A 6,000-nucleotide genomic window follows, 5' to 3' on the forward strand; every position below is an offset into this window, starting at 1 on the left:
CTTCACTGAAGCAACGCTAGCTGTGACGTAATTTGTAAGGTGTCGAGGGGGCTAGTGATTGATGCACACCTATTTAACTCACCTAGCATTTTGATAAGTTCACCGAAGAGATCATTGAGCAGGTCGCGCTTATGCTTCTGCCTCTTGGCTTTGTGGATTTTCCTCGGTGCTTTCTTCTTGCACTTGCAAATGGTGACATGCCTGCGAATTGAAAGCTACTACATCAGCAACAATGGAACACAGGCACAGCTCTCTTGCACTTGTCAGTAGGTACGGTACACATTACGTTCATGCTAACAACATCTGCTATTGAGATGCTTAAATCACACTTCATGTTTCTATTTTCTAAATTAAAATAGACATCGGTACAGCAGAAAAGAAACACACAAATAGGTAGCCAAATTACCTCACAAAGCTATTAGCAAGGTAGTAGCAAAATCCTGAGCTCCATCCAATTCTTGCTTCATTTCCACTACGGCAAGCACTCCCTGCCGCTGAAATTGCTGATGAATATGACAGTGAAAAAACAGGAGAATTGACCCAAGGAAGTATCCAAACTGTGTGCTATTCATTGGGAGGCGGCTGACTGACTAACTGTTGATGGAGTGGAAGAGGACCGACGGCTTTCGAGCGGTGGTGCGGCCTGCTATTGAGAAAGCCTGTTGATGGAGTGGAAGAGGACGGCGGTCCGGCCCTGCTACACCCCCCCTCTTCTCTCTCTCCCTCTCATCTTCTCACCCCTCGCTCCCCCTAGACGCCCCCACACTCTCCTCCTCCTCCTCCCCCGTCTCATCCACCCCTCCTCGTCCCGGATCCGAGGCTTGTTGGCGCGGAGGCGAGCTTCTCCGGTGGCGGCGGCAGGAGAGGAGGCGGGGGTCGCGGGGGAGACGCTAGGTCACGGGCATCGGCAGCGGCGGCAAGAGAGGAGGCGGGGGTCGCGGGGAAGACGCGCGGTAGCCAACGCGTTTTTTTTACGGTACCTGTGATGACGTGGATAGCAGGAGGAGGCGCCCATGCCGCTACTGTTAATGGAGGTTTAATGTGTTGATGCTAAGTGTACATCCATGAGCTCCATGAGATGAGAATACAAGAACTACATGGCAACTGAATTGATTGGGCTGATGCGTTCCTGATGTTCTTTTTCATCAAAATGTGACGAAGTTTGTGCATGCCTTTTTCAGTTATAGTCCAATATACTTCTTGTGACGCTGAAAGTGTCATATCAGACTTGGCTGCTTAGGGACAAATTCTAGACCCGCCGGCCTCTTTGTACTAAGTCAACTGCATATACAAAATACAGTATCTCTCGAGAATGCATTCATGTCGACTTATGCAGACTTCCTTCATTTGTTCGAGAAACTTAGAAGAAGAAAGTACGGTGTTGAGGATAAAATATAAGACTAGGATCAGTGTCAGACATGTGCATATTGTTGGGAAACGTAGCATGCAATTTAAAAAAAAATCTACGCTCACGCAAGATCTATCTAGGAGATGCATAGCAACGAGGGGAAGAGTGTGTCCACGTACTCTCGTAGATCAAAAGCGGAAGCGTTTGACAATGCGGTTGATGTAGTCGAACTTTTTCTAGCTCCTACCGATCAAGTACCGAACGTACGGCACCTCTGAGTTCTGCACACGTTCAGCGTGATGACGTCCCTCGTTCTTGATCCAGCAAGGTGTCGAGGAAGTAGATGAGTTCCGTCAGCACGACGGCGTGGTGACGGTGATGGTGAAGTGATCCGCGCAGGGCTTCGCCTAAGCACTACGAAGATATGACTGGAGGCGTAAACTGTGGAGGGGGCGCCACACAGGGCTAACGATTGTTGTTCTATGTGCTAGGGGCGCCCCCACACATATATATAGGTGGTGGGGAGAGAGGAGGCAGCCAAGGAGGCGGCCAAGTAGGCTGAATCCTACTTGGGGCCTTCCTATGGCCGGCGCCCCCCCCTTTCCTTATCCGCCGGAGGGGGAAGGAAAGAGAGGGGGAGATGGAAGGAAGGGGGAATCCTATTCCGTCTTTTTTCCTTTCCCTCCCCTTCTTTCCTTCTCCTTCTTGGCCGGCCCATATGGGGGGCACACCAGCCCCTTGTGGCTGGTGCTTTTCCCCTCTTGGCCCATAAGGCCCATATCTTTTGCCAGGGGTGTCCGGAACCCCTTCCGGTGACCCGATATGTAGCCAGTACCCTCCAGAACACTTTCGGTGTCCGAATACCATCGTCCTATATATCAATCTTTGTCTCTCGACCATTTCGAGACTCCTCTTCATGGCCGTGATCTCATCCGGGACTCCGAACAACATTCGGTCACCAAATCACATAACTCATATAATACAATATCGTCATCGAACATTAAGCGTGCGGACCCTACGGGGTCGAGAACTATGTAGACATGACCGAGACACCTCTCCGGTCAATAACCAATAGAGGAACCTGGATGCTCATATTGGCTCCTACATATTCTACGAAGATCTTTATTGGTCGAACCGTTATGACAACATACGTTATTCCCTTTGTCATCGGTATGTTACTTGCCCCAGATTCGATCGTCGGTATCCACATACCTAGTTCAATCTCGTTACTGACAAGTCTCTTTACTTGTTTCGTAATACATCATCCTGCAACTAATTCATTAGTTACTTTGCTTGCAAGGCTTCTTATGATGTGCATTACCGAGAGGGCCCAGAGACACCTCTCCGATACTCGGAGTGACAAATCCTAATCTCGTTCTATGCCAACCCAACAAACACTTTCGGAGATACATGTAGAACATCTTTATGATCACCCAGTTACGTTGTGACGTTTGATAGCACACAAGGTATTCCTCCGGTATCCGGGAGTTGCATAATCTCATAGTCGAAGGAATATGTATTTGACATGAAGAAAATAATAGCAATAAAACTTGAACGATCATTATGCTAAGCTAATGGATGGGTCTTGTCCATGACATCATTCTCCTAATGATGTGATCCCGCTATCAAATGACAATACATGTCTATGGTTAGGAAACCTTAACCATCTTTGATCAACGAGCTAGTCTAGTAGAGGCTTACTAGGGACACGGTATTTGTTTATGTATTCACACATGTATTTAGGTTTCCGATCAATAAAATTCTAGCATGAATAATAAACCTTTATCATGAATAAGGAAATATAAAATAAAAACTTTATTATTGCCTCTAGGGCATATTTCCTTCAGTCTCCCACTTGCACTAGAGTCAATAATCTAGCTCACATCGCCATGTGATTTAACACCATTAGTTCACATCTTTATGTGATTAACACCCATGCATAGTTCACATCGCCATGTGACCAACACCCAAAGGGTTTCTAGAGTCAATAATCTAGTTCACATCACTATGTGATTAACACCCAAAGAGTACTAAGGTGTGATCATGTTTTGCTTGTGAGAGAAGTTTAGTCAACAGGTCTGCCACATTCAGATCCGTATGTATTTTGCAAATTTCTATCTCTACAATGCTCTGCATGGAGCTACTCTAGCTAATTGCTCCCATGTTCAATACGTATCTATATTGAGAATTAGAGTCATCTAGATCAGTGTCAAAGCTTTCATCGACGTAACTCTTTACGACAAACTCTTTATCACCTCCATAACCGAGAAACATTTCCTTAGTCCTCTTTAAGGTAACTAAGGATAATTTTGACCGCAGTGATCTAGTCCTGGATCACTATTGTACCCCTTTCCAAACTCATGGTAAGGTACACAACAGATTTGGTACACAACATGGCATACTTTATAGAACCTATGGCTGAGGCATAGGGAATGACTTTCATTCTCTCTTTATCTTCTGTCGTGGTCGGGTTTTGAGTATTTACTCAATTTTATTTTAGTTTCTTGCTTTTTGGTTCTGTTTAGGAATAAATAATCTATATAGCTTCTGTTTAGATGTTGTTTTGTGTTTTAATTAGTGTTTGTGCCAAGTAGAACCTTTGGGAAGACTTGGGTGAAGTCTTTATGATCTTGCTGTAAAAAACAGAAACTTTAGCGCTCACGAGATTAGCTAATGTTTTTTACTGGAGAGTGATATTTAGTTGATTCTTTTTGCAGATGATTACTAGACAAATTCCTCAGGTCCACCAATTTATTTCAGAATTTTTGGAGTTCCATAAGTATACGTTTGATACAGATTACTACAGACTGTTCTGTTTTTGACAGATTCTGTTTTCTATGTGTTGTTTGCTTATTTTGATGAATCTATGAGTAGTATCGGAGGGTATGAACCATAGAGAAGTTGGAATACAGAAGATATTACACCAATATAAATAAAGAATGAGTTTATTACAGTACCTTGAAGTGGTGTTTTGTTTTGTTTTGCTAACGGAGCTTACGAGTTTTCTGTTAAGTTTTGTGTTGTGAAGTTTTCAAGTTTTGGGTAAAGATTCGCTGGACTATGGAATAAGGAGTGGCAAGAGCCTAAGCTTGGGGATGCCCAAGGCACCCCAAGGTAATATTCAAGGACAACCAAGATCCTAAGCTTGGGGATGCCCTGGAAGGCATCCCCTCTTTCGTCTTCGTTCATCGGTAACTTTACTTGGAGCTATATTTTCATTCACCACATGATATGTGTTTTGCTTGGAGCATCATTTTATTTTCTTTAGCTTTGCTTGCTGTTTGAATAAAATACCAGGATCTGAAATTCTTAAATGAGAGAGAGTCTTCACAAGGCTACCTAATTATTTAACTACTCATTGATCTTCACTTATATCTTTTTGGAGTAGTTTGTCGTTTGCTCTAGTGCTTCACTTATATATTTTAGAGCACGGCGGTGGTTTTATTTTGAAGAAATTAATGAACTCTCATGCTTCACTTATATTATTTTGAGAGTCCTAAAAAGCATGGTAATTTGCTTTGGTTATGAAATTAGTCCTAATATGATGGGCATCCAAGATGGGTATAATAAAAACTTTCATATAAAGTGCATTGAATACTATGAGAAGTTTGATACTTGATGATTGTTTTGAGATATGAAGATGGTGATATTAGAGTCATGCTAGTGGAGTTGTTGTGAATTTGATAAATACTTGTGTTAAAGTTTGTGATTCCCGTAGCATGCACGTATGGTGAACCGTTATGTGATGAAGTCGGAGCATGATTTATTTATCGATTGTCTTCCTTATGAGTGGCGGTCGGGGACGAGCGATGGTCTTTTCCTACCAATCTATCCCCCTAGGAGCATGCGCGTAGTACTTCATTTCGATAACTAATAGATTTTTGCAATAAGTATATGAGTTCTTTATGACTAATGTTGAGTCCATGGATTATACACACTCTCTTCCTTCCACCATTGCTAGCCTCTCTAATACCGCGCACTTTTCGCTGGTATCATACAACCACCATATACCTTCCTCAAAATAGAAACCATACCTACCTATCATGGCATTTCCATAGCCATTCCGAGATATATTGCCATGCAACTTACCACCGTTCCGTTTACTATGACACGCTCTATCATTGTCATATTGCTTTGCATGATCATGTAGTTGACATCGTATTTGTGGCAAAGCCACCGTTCATAATTCTTTCATACATGTCACTCTTGATTCATTGCATATCCCGGTACACCGCCGGAGGCATTCACATAGAGTCATATTTTGTTCTAAGTATTGAGTTGTAATTGTTGAGTTGTAAGTAAATAAAAGTGTGATGATCATCATTTTTAGAGCATTGTCCCAAGTGAGGAAAGGATGATGGAGACTATGATTCCCCCATAAGTCGGGATGAGACTCCGGACTAAATAAAAAAAGGAGAAAAAAGAGGCCAAAAAAAAGAGAGAAGGCCCAAAAAAAGAGGAAAGATAGAAGGGGCAATGCTACTATCCTTTTACCACACTTGTGCTTCAAAGTAGCACCATCATCTTCATGATAGAGAGTCTCCTATGTTGTCACTTTCATATACTAGTGTGAATCTTTCATTATAGAACTTGGCTTGTATATTCCAATGATGGGCTTCCTCAAAATGCCCTAGGTCTTCGTGAGCAAGCAA

This window comes from Aegilops tauschii, chromosome 6 (genome assembly GCF_002575655.3).
Source record: "Aegilops tauschii subsp. strangulata cultivar AL8/78 chromosome 6, Aet v6.0, whole genome shotgun sequence".
Classification (NCBI taxonomy): Eukaryota; Viridiplantae; Streptophyta; class Magnoliopsida; order Poales; family Poaceae; genus Aegilops; species Aegilops tauschii.